General features: G+C 35.4%; 1 pseudogene; it reads right to left on the bottom strand.

The window, feature by feature from the left end:
- Positions 1-13,477, bottom strand: part of LOC136844438 (uncharacterized) — a 112,075-nt pseudogene extending 98,598 nt beyond the window's left edge.
- Between the last annotated feature and the right edge of the window lie 1,670 nt (positions 13,478-15,147).

A 15,147-nucleotide genomic window follows, 5' to 3' on the forward strand; every position in this document is an offset into this window, starting at 1 on the left:
AAGGAACTGGGCAATAACGTAAATATAGGCAATGTGAAAGAATTGGAGAAACTAATTACTTAGATAGACCCCAGAGCATTCCTTGATTTCCGAGAGTGGGAATTAACAAGATAAAACTTTCTGCAAGAAAACCCGAAGAAATTCGGCGACTCGGAGATTGTTCAGAGCTGCGTCCCGCGGGACGAATTGGTGAGAATGGAAAAGTCCTTTTGTATATAGTGAGTGAACCTGCCCCTCCTCTTTGCGGCTCAAGATTGCAGTGTAACTGAGCTTTGTTAGGTCATTTCCTGTCCCTGATGATTACGTCGGACGTCCTGGATGGATGTCTGCTCTTTACTCATTGAGGTACTTTTGTTCTGTAACGAAGATCTCTGGGCGATATTTTCTGCCCTAGCTAAAAGATATTTGTATATATGTTACATGTGCTAGAGCACACAGGCGCGCGCGTGTGTGTGTGCGTGTTATATATATATATATATATATATATATATATATATATATATATATATATATATATATATATATATATATATATATACACATACATATACACATACATACATACACACACATTATAATGCACAATGACTTTTGACCACTTAGCCATCTCCTGATGGCTCAGTGGTAAAAGTCAATGTACATCGTTGTTTCTAAACAAGGTAGCGGGTTGAATCCCACTGTGATGAAACACAAATTATAATTCCCTGAGTTGTAAGTTATTTCCGAGATATATATATATATATATATATATATATATATATATATATATATATATATATATATATATATATATATTATATATATATACATATATATACGTGTGTGTGTGTGATGTTGTAAAGATATATACTTTCTCATTTGACCCTTTATGCAATTGAATGAATTTGATAACTAAATTCTTTTTCGGATAAACTTGTACTCAGAATGTATAATCTAATACCGCCGTCTTCCTGTGATCTGTTAAAGTTCACCGTGCACTTTGTTCGTACTTAAAACACTTAAAGTATGTAATCAGTTCAGCCTCGAGCGTGATTAACTTTGTTGTATCTGAGTCACGGTGGCTTAGTGTACCTATTACCTAACGCCTTCTTTTCTTACATTATGGCTCATTTATCGTGTTTCATCTAATGGTATTACCTTATGCATACTCACAATTCATTTAGACCCCAGTGATTTTAGATTCTCTTTTGCAAAAAGCCGAATATCTATTCACTATACCTGGGCCACATTTAGCCACTGAAATATATATTTTTTCGGAACATAAATGATAGTGATAATTTTTTTTTAAGTTGTAGATTTAGAGTCTACGATACTTTTTTTATTTAAGTAACATTTAACCATAACAGGTAAGGAAATGCAGACTACCATAGTGTATTCCATCAAAGTACGGTGCAGATACAATATACTTACATAGTACTTTTTGAAGGTACATTACCCCTTAATAATGTTTTCACAACTTGCAAGTAGTTTCATGTGTTGATAAAAGAATTTAAGTTTACTCTTTAATTTCAGGTATTTGCCTTTAAATCGGATTAAACTTGGTACAATACACACACATACACACACACACACACACACACACACACACACACATATATATATATATATATATATATATATATATATATATATATATATATATATATATATACTGTATATATTTGTATATTTGTGAATTAGTATCAGAAATAGCTTTTACATGTTTGTAGTTTAATTTTCTTTGAATCTGAAAGGGCACGTTCCCTTTACACATAAGGAAACCGGTTTAACAAAACCACCTCCTGAGATTCTCATTGGCAGCGCCATTCTATCAATCTCCACAACTCTTAGGTTTCTTTCTTGTTAATCCTTCCCCAGAGTCCTATCCCAATACTTTACTTTGTTCTCTCCTTTTTAAAATAAATCTGATAACTGTAACATTTAAAGCAAAATACAATTATTTCAGTCAGCTACCTAAAACTCATATATTTTTCTTTTTTCAACGTCATGCCTGTTCCCTTTGAAGGGGTGGCTTTAGAGAGTGATAGCTTAACTTTGCAGCTTTCTGCAAGTCCTCTCTACCCTTACTGCAGCCTACTACAATCGACTGATTATCAGTTAATTAATTTACTTTTTTGGGTAAACAAAGATGCGAAGCATTTAACGAGAAATAGGACTAAATTCTTTCCCCATACACATACGGCGTTTTCTTGAAGCTGAGGTGTAGTTGGTAACCACTGAGGTACAGAAATTTTGCAATACTGTACTTGTTCCAGTCCCAGAATAAACTGTTCTTCAACTGTCTTTGTAGCTGCAGAAATTTTGATACCCATTGTTCAGTGCCTTGAACACAGACACCTACTTATTCGTGACACATAGTAGGCTTTACGGAAATAATTGGTGTTGGCTTTCGAGATCTAACATTAATTATGTCTCATACGCATTTACAGTTGGGTATAATCAATACTTTTTTTTTTTAACTTGTCTATAGAGTAGCTTGATGTTGTTAGTGATAAAAGAAAGTAAGACAGAAAATGCATGCAATGCAACTATTTAACCTGGGTGTTGGTGGATACGTATTATCTTTCAGTCCATTTTTCATGTAGCCACAGCCATACAGTAATTGTTGGTGTTTTTCATGAACGTTTGCATATTAAGCATAGTGTTACACAGGGTAGTGTTTTGAGACCTATCTGTTTTTATTCCTTCCTAATGACATGAATGTTGCCTTTGAAAGTAAGGCAGAAAATACATGCGGTGCAACTTTTGTTGAGGTCATTTGCTAACCTTAATCTAGATTGAGATCGGTTCAGTAAGTACTGGAATCTTTGGAGATTGTTAAACATTCCAGCGATGCTACGGCTTTGTTACTTAACTTATACAGTAGGATATCATGATACCTTCAGTAGCACTTAGACACACCTAAGCTGCCAGAAAATCTGATATTGGCCATAAGACTTCTTAAACCTGCGGGGAAACATTCTCATGATTCAGAAATCACTGCTCGAACCTTGCACACCCATTTGAATGTAGGCATCTCTCGTTACCTTATTCCCCTATTCAAAATTACTGGTGATGGTGGCTTCCATTTTCTTACCATCAGTAATAATGATTTACCCCGCCGTCGGAAGATGCCGTGTTGTGCCTTCTTTCATAAGATATAACTCAATAAAGGTCTGCTCCCGCCCTTAGAATTTGAGCCCTTTGAAATACTGCAGGCTTATTTTGACCGAGCGCCATTAACCATATCCGGTTGAGGTATCATGGTGTCACTTTCAGTAGTAGATATCTTTTATTTCTTCTGTTGAAAAATTGTGGAATAGTCTTTCTTGAAGTTTCTTGGATGTTGGTACTCATAACATTTCTTATCAGGTGTTTTTACACATGTGCATACGTGCTAGAATGCAATTTTGTTGTTCATCTTTATGGCTTTATTGAAGACAGGTAAATTACTCTTCCTTTTATTGTCATCATTCTCTTTTTTAGACATAGGTACTTTAATCAGTGGAAGCTTGTTTAGCTCTCTCCCCTTAGAAGGGATAAAGGGTAGAGGGAACTCAGGAAACGTTTTACCTCCCGGTCATCAGTGTGTGTGTGTAATTTTGTTCATATAAACATATACGTATAAGAATGTGATTGTAATGACCACATTGCCCTCATAACTTCTCGTATACGTTCTCTATCTTGTTATTACTAAGCATTTCGGCTGGTTTTTATGTCGAAAATTCGGCAGCAAGTTATTTTGGCAATATTTATTTACCGATGCTTAACAGTTTTGTCTGTAAGGTCATTCGGGAGAGTTATCCTCCGACTTTTCTGTGTTTTATTCCCAAATTTTTCATTCTCCTCTTTATGAAATACTCCACATAGTTTACTCACATGGGTGAGGGTAGATATTGTACATTTTTTCTTATTACGCAGTGTAGGTGACAGGGTACATTTTTTGTTCTCGTTTGAGTGGCGGAGTTGTTGAAGGTTAAACTATTTCAGTCTTTTTTCAGCGGACGTGGATATTCATTCGAACAGTGCTATGAGAATGAGTTTGAAGGTCGACCTACATTACCTGCAGTTTTTAGTTTTCGGTAAAAGAAAACTATTGAGGTGGCTATTTGTCTGCCCGCCCGCTTTTTTTCTGTCCGCCCTCAGAGCTTAAAAACTACTGAGGCTATAGGGCTGCAAATTGGTATGTTGACCACCCACCCTCCAATCATCAAACATACCTAATTGCAGCCCTCTAGCCTCAGGAGTTTTTATCTTATTTAAGATTAAAGTTAGCTATGATCGTGCTTCTGGCACCCCTATAGGTGCCAAAAAGACAGGCCACTACCGGGCCGTGGCTGAAAGTTTCGTGGGCCGCGGCTGAGAGTTTCACGGGCAGTGGCTGAGAGTTTCATACAGCATTATACGCTGTTCAGAAAACTCCATTGTGCGAAGAAACTTCGACGCATTTTTTACTTGTTTACCAGTTGTTGGCAGTTGATGATATTGAGTCAAGTGGTAATCCATTCCTCCAAAAGCAAACTTTACAGTGTGTGTCGAGTCCTGTTTTGACTATCATTAATTCTAATATTGGTTGGCGTGAAATTACTAATTTCACGTGGTTTTAATGGCTATCTATTTCTTCTGTGCAATAACTACACAACCTAACACTAGGAAAATTTTATTTTAACGCATAGAAATTAAGCAGAACGGCGACATTTGTTTCGTACTATGATTTATCTGACTACTTATTACTCCATGTGGGAAAAAAAAGTATAAACTGGAATATAGAAATGAAGAGGTGAGAGTGATGAAATGACATAAACGCTATTCATAAACAGAATCTCCAAGTCTCGTAGGAAACCACGTAAATAATATCACGTACAGCGATGTCCTGTGGTGGGATGTGAATTCATTTTTTATCTTTGATATAAAAAAAATGCCCGTGTTGAATTTTGTCTGTTTCATCACAGGCAACTACCAAGAGAATGCCAAGTAAATAACGGTAAAATGACAATTTGTACATTTAATGAAATTTAAACAAATGAGTTTTCCGCTTCCGGGTCCGTAGTTTCCTCAGAACCCTTTTAGCGCTGTGAAGGCTCATTATACTAAAATTCCACTTATGAGCCTCACGTTACCAAACTTACTTCATTTTAAATTAAAGTGTGCATGTGCTCGCAGACGCAGAATACGTTGGTTAATCCTTTTGTTCCTTAACCAAATTATAATCAAGATCTACAGGCGGGAGAGAATGTTACTCGAGACTGAAGTTTTCTTTGATCAAGCACACAAAATGCAAGGTAACATTTTTTTTTTTTTGTAAACGTATGGAATGCAATTTTGTGAAAATGAAAATATCTCGATAGCTGTTTGCTAGCGAGCATATAAAGAAACAAGACAGACAAAAAAAAAAAAGAATGATATCCAAAATGTTTCGCATTTGAATTACTGGTAAATTCGGCTGAAAACTAATCAAGGTCACGTGTGCCAGGAAAATCGAGGATGTACTATTTAAAATGGACACTTCAAACGGACAGCTGGAACATGAACCTGACGCGGGCCACTTGTTTAAGCAGTCAGCTAATTCTCGAGAGCAATTCAAGAGGTAGATATCGAAAATCCTGACGCTGCCCGGAGATAAAACACAAACGCGCACGTTACTGTTAAACATTTTGGCTTGTGAGTTGCAAGCTAATGTTACCTCATAACACTGACAGATGAAGGTGTTTTATATATATATATATATATATATATATATATATATATATATATATATATATATATATATATATATATATATATATATATATATATATATATATATATATATATATATATATATATATATATATATATATATATATATATATATATATGTATATGTGTGTGTGTGTGTGTGTATATATATATATATATATATATATATATATATATATATATATATATATATATATATATATATGTATGTGTGTGTGTGTGTGTATATATATATATATATATATATATATATATATATATATATATATATATATATATATATATATATATATATATATATATATATGAACAGACCAGTGGGATGTATCAAAATCTTGGTAATTTTGCTTTTTGTCGAAAATGGACGAGTGCTGATGTATGACTTTCAAAAAATAGGATATCGATGGAAAGCCTTATGTTTCATTCTAGTTTTACTATCCTGAAATGAGCAAAGTTAGATAATAACTAGCTACTGTTATTAAAATGCGTTATTATGATTAACTGAAAATTACAAAGAACAGAGGAAACAGGCTAAGTTATCAGACACGTCAGTATTTCTAATTCTGTATCTTAATGCTGGCCACAATGTTCAGCTTAGTAAAACATGTGACATTTTATTTCACGTGCCAGAAATGACGAGGAACTAGATTCATGGCAACATGTCACCGAACATACTATAAATGTAGTAAATAATGAAAATTAACTCACTTAAATCCTGCATACTGAAAGTTGCATTCCGTTGAATTTCAGAAATTGTTGCAATAATACTAACCAAGATTTTCTTAATCTCGCTATCTTGCTGTCCAACCGCAGCACTCATTCTTTCCACTATTTTTAGTCCTGAATGGCCGAAGGTGCTCCAGTGCGTGGCTTTATAGCTGAAATTTCATGGTTCTTTCATGAGTAATAAAATGAAGTTATGCAATACCACTAAGATAACTATAGAGCCACACCACTTTTGTTGAAAAAGATATCAATGTAATTGAGTTTTTATTCTGGTGACCTTGTTTCGCTGCATAAAAATTAACACTCAGTATGGGTCACTGGAAACTTTCCAGAAACATTTGGCAAGTTGACCGCTAATCAGCACTAATACATTCTTTGTTTCCACAGCGTCAAACATAAATCCACCTTTTGTCATTCCTGCACAACGAACAAAGGTATCAAGGATCCATAAATTCGAAGAGACAATTTATTACTCCCAGATCTAAAGGCTTACAAATACTGGGCTAGATGCCACAGGCATGGGAACCAAGATCTGCTAGCCCTTGTTTTGGCGTAATGTATTTTCTTTTGGAGCATTAACGCGCTAAAAACAGTGTCGATGCTACAGCAACAAGAAATCAGTAAACACAAACAATCTCTTTAAATTACTCGGGTAACAATGGACAAAATTCTTTTGATAGTTTCAGAACAATAAAGGCTGACCACTAACTACTCTTATTTAGCTATAGCCCGCAAAATATGACAAGAAGTATTAATAGGGAAGGTAAAATAGAAGGAAAGATAATGGATTAAGGGTTAACCCCAAAAAGCCAGTATTTACTCTAAATATCATATGAGTAAGGAAATTTACATCATATAAAAAAGAACACCTAATTCAATAAAAAAAAAGAAAACTTTCTTTTCGGTGGCAAGAGTAGTGTAGATAAAATGATCTCCTAAAGCAAATTTAAAGTAATCCAAGCCCTAGAATACTCATGAATGAAACGGGGACAAACTTCATCATCACCAGATAGAACTGGGACAGAAAGGTTTATGAAAAATTACAGTAAACAGTTCAGAGGTTACTGACACTAACTTTTGGGTTCCCATTCTGTTGTGTTTCCTAGAGCAGACAGAGAATGCTGGCTCCCCATCTGAAATATCTAGATTAAAAATTCATTAACTTACAAAGCATATTTTCTCCCACTAAACTGTGCATATTAAAAAATGAGACAAAGATAATGGATGAATTAACAGACAAATTAAATGTAACTACAAAACAAATTATGTAACTCGGTCAAGCACAAGTGCATGGAACTTTAGTTAGGGTTGTAATCGATCACTGGTAGGGCTAGTGAATTTCTGGTGCATTGGTTCCAAGTTCAATACCCACTCAAGTTTTAGATGTTTTCACTGGTAAATGTCCTTTCAGTCAATATGGACTAGGGATGTCGAATTTATGGGGTCTCTTAGGCTTACATTCTGAGTTGTCAGTAGCTCTTGCATAGTTTCCCCAGGTCTCATTTGGGTGGAGAGGAGTTTGAGCATTGATCATATGTATTTGTTTGGCCTCGAGTACATTGTACACAAGTACAGTGCCCTTTACCTTGTTTGTCCTGCTAATTAGTGAATTTTAAACCTCTACATCTTATTTTAAGCTTAAGGGCATAAGCATAGGCTGTACAAAGGAATGAAAGACCACTGTTACTGGAAAATGTAGCACTGTTCCGTCTCAACAAAATGTGTTATCTTCAACACTGCAAAGTGAGTATGAATGGTAGAGAATGGGATAAGTTAATGTTTCATGATATCTTATGGGTAAAAGTAATAGGTGATGTTAAAATGAGAAGGCATAAGCTGTCGAATAGCTGAAGCAAGAAGCTTGGGTGTAAAGAATTTGAAAGGTAATTGGCTTGTCTATGAAAGCCAAAGTTGGAATGTATGAAGGGATTGTTGAGACAGCTCTCTTTTTTTTTGGAAGTAAAGCTTGAGTATTACATTTTAATTAAAGAAAAGCGTTGAAAGTGCTGAAATGAACTGTTCGTGTAATATAAGTGATGAATGAACTGAAGAGGGGAAACACTTGTGGATACAAAGAAGAGGTAACAAGGCTACCATAAGTGAAAGGATGGATCAGAGTGCTTTGAGATAGTTTAGTCATTTGGAAAGAATTAGGGATGATAGATTGGTGAGAAGAGCAAATACGGTGGAGTAGTTAGATGGGAAGTATAGAGGAAGACATAGAATGTGCTTAAGTAGAGGAGGTGAGAGAAATGTAGATCCTTGACACCCAGGAAGTATAAATTGCACAGAGTAGAACGGACTGATGTGCTGCTGATGAGCCTTCCGTGTAAGTCTGTGAATGACTATTGCTGTAAGGGTCTAGTATAATGTGTGTAGGTGGAAGAGTATCTGGCTTGGTGCCAAAGTAGAGCTGATTCAAGAGTGTTTTATGCCTTAATAGCTATTAATCTTTCTAGCTAGAAGTCAGAGTAACGAACAGGGTTTTTGAATAGTGAATGTGGAATAACTGATGTTTGTAGATGATCAGTTCTGATTTGGGATAATGAAGAGCAACCAATGAGATTTAGGATAGTGTTTATGGAAGTGCTTACAATAAGAGAAAGTTGAGAGTAAGTGTAAGCAAGAAAAAGGTTGTGGCGCTAAATGGAAACCATGTTGATGAGGTAATGAATATTAATACATATGGTGAAAGAAAAGAAGCAATAAATGTGTATAGGTTTCATGGAGTAAATATTTCGATTGATGATAGGATGAGAGAAGAAGCAAGTCAATGACTATGTTAAGTGTCAGGTTGTGGACAAGAGATTCGAGGAATCTAGGAGTGTCTAGGGAAGCCTAGCAGTTATAGCTCAAGGACTTCTTGAGCCAATGCTCCTTTATGAAAGAAAAGTGTCGATGATGAATGCTGATAAAAACGAAAAAGGTGCAAGAATTTAGAGAGCAACTGTTTGCATGGCAAGTGTACCATCAAATAATTAGAAAAGTGAGAAACATGGAGAGATGCAGAGGGATAGGCTGAAGGGTTTACACCTATAGAAGGATGGGTCACAGTGTTCTGAGGTGGTTTGGTCATGTAGAAGGAATGGAAGTTGATACTTTGATGAAGAAGGGTCTACGATTTGAATGTGTTAGAGATCTATAAAGGACCTGACAGATGATTTGTATAAGAGATAATAGAAAGGAAGCGCTTCAGCACCTGGGAAGCAAGAGAGCGTATAACCTAAAGGTGAACGGCACAGGTTTTATGTAAGGTGTCAAGTTGTTGGGCGTGCTGCTGATGAACATTCTGTGTAGGTGCATAAAGTGACTGACACTGTAAATTTCTGCAAGGGGTATTCATCCATGATTCAGCTGTTGAAGAATAAAAGTGGCAGTGACCGTTGCTTTGTTTTTTTCTAGGGAGACGACTGAAGGCCACACACACACACACACACACACACATATATATATATATATATATATATATATATATATATATATATATATATATATATATATGTATATGTATATATATATATATATATATATATATATATATATATATATATATATATATATATATATATATATGTATATATATAATGTATATATATATATATATATATATATATATATATATATATATATATATATATATATATATATGTATATGTATATATATATATATATATATATATATATATATATATATATATATATATATATATATATATATATATATATATATATATATATATATATATATATATATACTAGCTAACCAACCTGGTGCTGCCGGTAAAACTGAATAACAATCAATAAACTCTCTCTCTCTCTCTCTCTCTCTCTCTCTCTCTCTCTCTCTCTCTCTCTCTCTCTCGTTAAGATAGTTGTTTCAGTTACATTGCCCAGCATTTTTGACATTTTATATTTAACCCCTTCTCACCCGCCATTCCTGTCGTGGCATCGGGATTGTTACTGTTCATCTCAGCGACCTCGAAAACTACAGATTAAACACTAATATCTTCCATTTTTTACATTTTATTTTTTACCCTTTCTCACCACCTTCCCTAACCTATCGGAGCTGAACTTGGACTTAAAGGGCATCGAGAGTGTCGCCATTCATCTCACATGTCACTCCCTTCCCACCCCCTCCCCCTTTGGTGCCAGTGATGTGTTACCCCCACAGTATTCTTTTCCAGATAGTAAGTCATATGTATACAGATATGAGGTATGATAAATTCGTAGGGTTTATTTAGTTACTTAGTCTACAAGCAGAACCAGCCCCGTTTCAGGAAAATCCTTCCTACCCCCACCTCCTCTGGTGCCCTTTGGTGCTAGTGATGTCTTACCACCACAGTATTCTTTTCCAGATAGTAAGGCATATGTATACCAAGTTTGGTTGAAATTGCTCAATGTGTTTCAGAGTTATGCTGGAACATACATACAAACATACATACATCTATTTATATATATATATATATATATATATATATATATATATATATATATATATATATATATATATATATACTGTATACATCTGGAAATGGAAATTAACATACACTTTGATATAAGCCCGGATATGAGCATCTTGGCAGAAGGACAGTAGAATGAACTACTTGAGACAAGCACTCACTTCTTGTCATTTGGCTTTGTGCTTAGTTTCGGAATGAAGGTAACATAGTCCAGGGTGCATTTTAAGGGTACGTAGCACTCGTTTCAAAAGAATTCATCTCGTCTCATTTATATATATATATATATATATATATATATATATATATATATATATATATATATATATGTGTGTGTGTGTGTGTGTGTGTGTGTGTGTGTCTGTGAATGCGTACGTGTGTTTGTGCGTATGTATGTATGTATCCTTGTTTTCGTAAGAATGTCCTCCCGATAGTGCATACAGTAAGTCTCTCTCTCTCTCTCTCTCTCTCTCTCTCTCTCTCTCTCTCTCTCATGCATACAGGTCTGTGTAGTTGGATACATACGCATATGTTCTTTAAATTCATGTAATTTGCAGGACTTCATTGCTCTCATTAACGTCCAGTTATTTGCATAATTGCATCCATTGGTTACTGTTTGCATATTGATTATGAAGACATGCAGAAGCAATAATTCTAGAGCAATTTCACTCATTTCTTAACGAAAAGCAGGAACACTCGCGACGTAATACAATTCATTTTGTACTAAACTTTCTTATCTCTTCGCTATCAGAAGAAATTTAAGAAAAGTTGTTTCCTCGGAAATAGGATAAAAAAAAAACCGAAGGCGAGCGAACCAAGAGAAAGAGAAATGATCTCAAGTACTCATAAACACGGCTTTCAGATGAGTGAAATGAACTGCCGACTCTCTCTCTCTCTCTCTCTCTCTCTCTCTCTCTCTCTCTCTCTCTCTCTCCTTAAGGTCGATCCCCTCGCCCGTCGTACGTTAGAATAAGGCTATAGATCCCGGGTCAGAAGAAGTTAAGACCTGTCCCATTGTTTCGCATATACTTAATGGACAAAAGTAGGCTTTATGAAGTCGTATTATGATTCAGAGGTGGTCGATACAGGGGACCCGCTAAGAGCGCATCATAATAGTGAGTGTGTAGCTGTCTTTCTCATAGTGGTGGCAGGACTCCGTGAAGGAGAGAGAGAGAGAGAGAGAGAGAGAGAGAGAGAGAGAGAGAGAGAGCAGGATTAGATACGTACGTAATAGTCCGCAAGACGGCAGAATGTTCTCTGTCTCTCGAACAGGTTTAAGTGCATGTGTAATAATCAGTAAGACAGCAGACTGAGCTCTCTCTCTCTCTCTCTCTCTCTCTCTCTCTCTCTCTCTCTCTCTCTCTCTCTCTCTCACACACACACACACACACACACACACACACACACACACACACACAATAAGAGAGCATCACGTTACGGCAGCTTTTATCTGTTTATTTTATAGACAAGGGGACTAAAAGGAAATCATTATGCTGTGCATTCTTGCAATTTTCGTGTGGCCACTTATTTCCCAAAACTCGATCTGTCCTGAACTTGAAGCTGCTGACAGATGAAGATGACGTAGGTTTACTCACTAAGCTCAGAAACAGGAAGAAGGGGGGGCGGATAGAAAACATAAGTTCGTTTGTGTATCTGCAAGAAGCCCTCCAAAGAATCCCGATATCTGTGGGATCGTGAATCGCATTTTTGGGATTCGTAATCCCTTTATCGGTGTTACGCAGAGCCAAATCGTTCTGATACACCGTTAAATTTTTTCATACCGGTTGCGAATGATACGTCAAGGAACATCATTTTTCGGGGGGGACCCGGGCGAGGATCGTTATGGTTCAATACACCAAAACAAAATAACGTTCGTATGATGACCAAGACAAACATTATTATTGTTGGCGGTCACTGAAATTGTCATGCAACTCCCATAGAGTGTAGAATATGCATTTAAGACCTAAACAACAAAAATCTTGACATCGTGGTGTCTAGTCCCTCTTACTGAGCCAACTCTTTATTGACCATACTCTAGAAAGTGGGGCTGAAAGGCAGTGACAACACTTACATATGAATACATTTGCGGTCCTTATTTAATTTTAATTATAAAATCAGTATAATGAGCTGTCAGTGTGACATATTTGCTAGATAAATTGCTTCCGTCGCAAAGGGAAATGAGGCATTCTTCAGAACATTTTCAATTTATCCACTATATTACACCTAAAACACAACTAATTAAAATACCAGAGATGTCCTGAAGAAAGATCACAGGCAGGAAAGAAAATACCTAATTACTGTTGACTGATAACCAAGGTAATAAGAAATAAGATTAGTGACTTAATTAAGATATACGCAAACCAATTAACTTACCTGGCAGAACAGCGAAGAGACTAAATAACAGCATCCCTACGTATCCAAAAGAACCTGTCCGGTGATCCATGCCGATTCAAATTTAGAAATCACTCGGGGAAAATAATCTAAAAAACAATGTAATAGTTCACGTCAGCGTGCGGCATGCACGCACTCCAGAAAGACCACTATCAAAGCTCCCTATTCGACGAAGTGGCAACCCACACTGATCACCCGGAGAACTTCGGAGTCCCGAGTCTCTCTGATTTTGTGACACCCAGCGCTGACTAGCGGCTGCCTTCGTAACTACCCACCTCTACAACATTTGCCCTAAACACTAAACTAACCTACCTCCCCCTCCCATCTTTTCCTCTCTCTAAGTTGGCACTGAAGGGTGAAAGTAAGTAAGGATGCCAGGGACAAAGACGTGCTCTGAATCCCGCTAATTTGAAGTGCCAACACATTGAGTTACGGCCGAGAGCTTACTTAATGAAATTAGGTTTTGTATATACAGTGCATAGCTCTTTTTATACACACACACACACACACACACACATATATATATATATATATATATATATATATATATATATATATATATATATATATATATATATATATATATATATATATATATATAAGCACTGTAAAACCAAGAAAAAATGAATGAATTTCTTTTGCATACAAATAACAAATGGAACGAAACAAACAGTATATAGTTAAAAGATTATTAAACGTAATCAAGATATTAACTAAACAGGGAAAGAAAGAGAGTAAGGAGACGCTAACGAAAAGAAATAAAACTCTGCAAAAGCCAGTAATGACTTAAAATAAAACAAATATATACAGGATGATTGGAGCTTAGGATTAGAGTAGGAATCATGTTAGTTGCAATAATGTTGTTCACCAGCTGCTGACTAGGCGACTTACTAAAGCCATAAAAATAATAAAAATAAAGCATGCATTATGATTAACAGAAAATCAAAAGCAATAATGATAAAGACCATAGACGCACACCGTTAGCTGCACTGAACTGCTAATTATAATTTTTATAAAAAAAAAAACAGCAATACATATTAATTAATAAATACTACGTGTCCACATCCCATCGAGAGGTCAATAAGTAAAGCTATAACCAGGAAGTATTTGCAGGAAAATGAGCCTTCTAAGCAAGGCTACAAAGCTGTACGCAATAATCTTATTAAGCCTGTAATGATTCTCGTGTAATTGTGTTTCTGACATGAAAGATCAGCGATTGATGTTATTTAATAGGAAAGCAAACTAGAAAGGAAGAGCATCAGAAGGCAAAGAGTAAGAACATTACATCAGAATCCAAGATATCTGTGACTCATTTAGACCCTGTTTAAAAATAAAGATTAAAGCCTGGGGCATTTTACTGTAGCCACTCTTAATACAATTTTGAATAAGAATGAAGGACACAACACACACAATAAATCAACCATGACGCTAAAGAAAGAGTTTCCTTATTTTAATCTAAGTATATTCACAACGGTGGAAATAGTGAATTTTTTGTCTGTAAACGATATACACGCACACATACACACACATATATGTATATATATACTGTATATATATATATACACATACATACATACATACATACATACACACGTACATATATACATATATATATTATATATATATACACACACAAATATATATATATATATATATATATATATATATATATATATATATATATGTATGTATATCTGTGTGTGTGCGCGCGTGTGTCTTTAGCCGAAATTGTGATTTTAGAAGTTAAAACTATTTACACAATATGTAATCTGTAATAGATTTTTTGTACTTTTAGAATGCTTCCCATCTTTGAGGTGCCATTGATGAAATGCAAGTTGTTATACATTCAGCTATA

Source organism: Macrobrachium rosenbergii, chromosome 12, assembly GCF_040412425.1.
Source record: "Macrobrachium rosenbergii isolate ZJJX-2024 chromosome 12, ASM4041242v1, whole genome shotgun sequence".
Lineage (NCBI taxonomy): Eukaryota > Metazoa > Arthropoda > Malacostraca > Decapoda > Palaemonidae > Macrobrachium > Macrobrachium rosenbergii.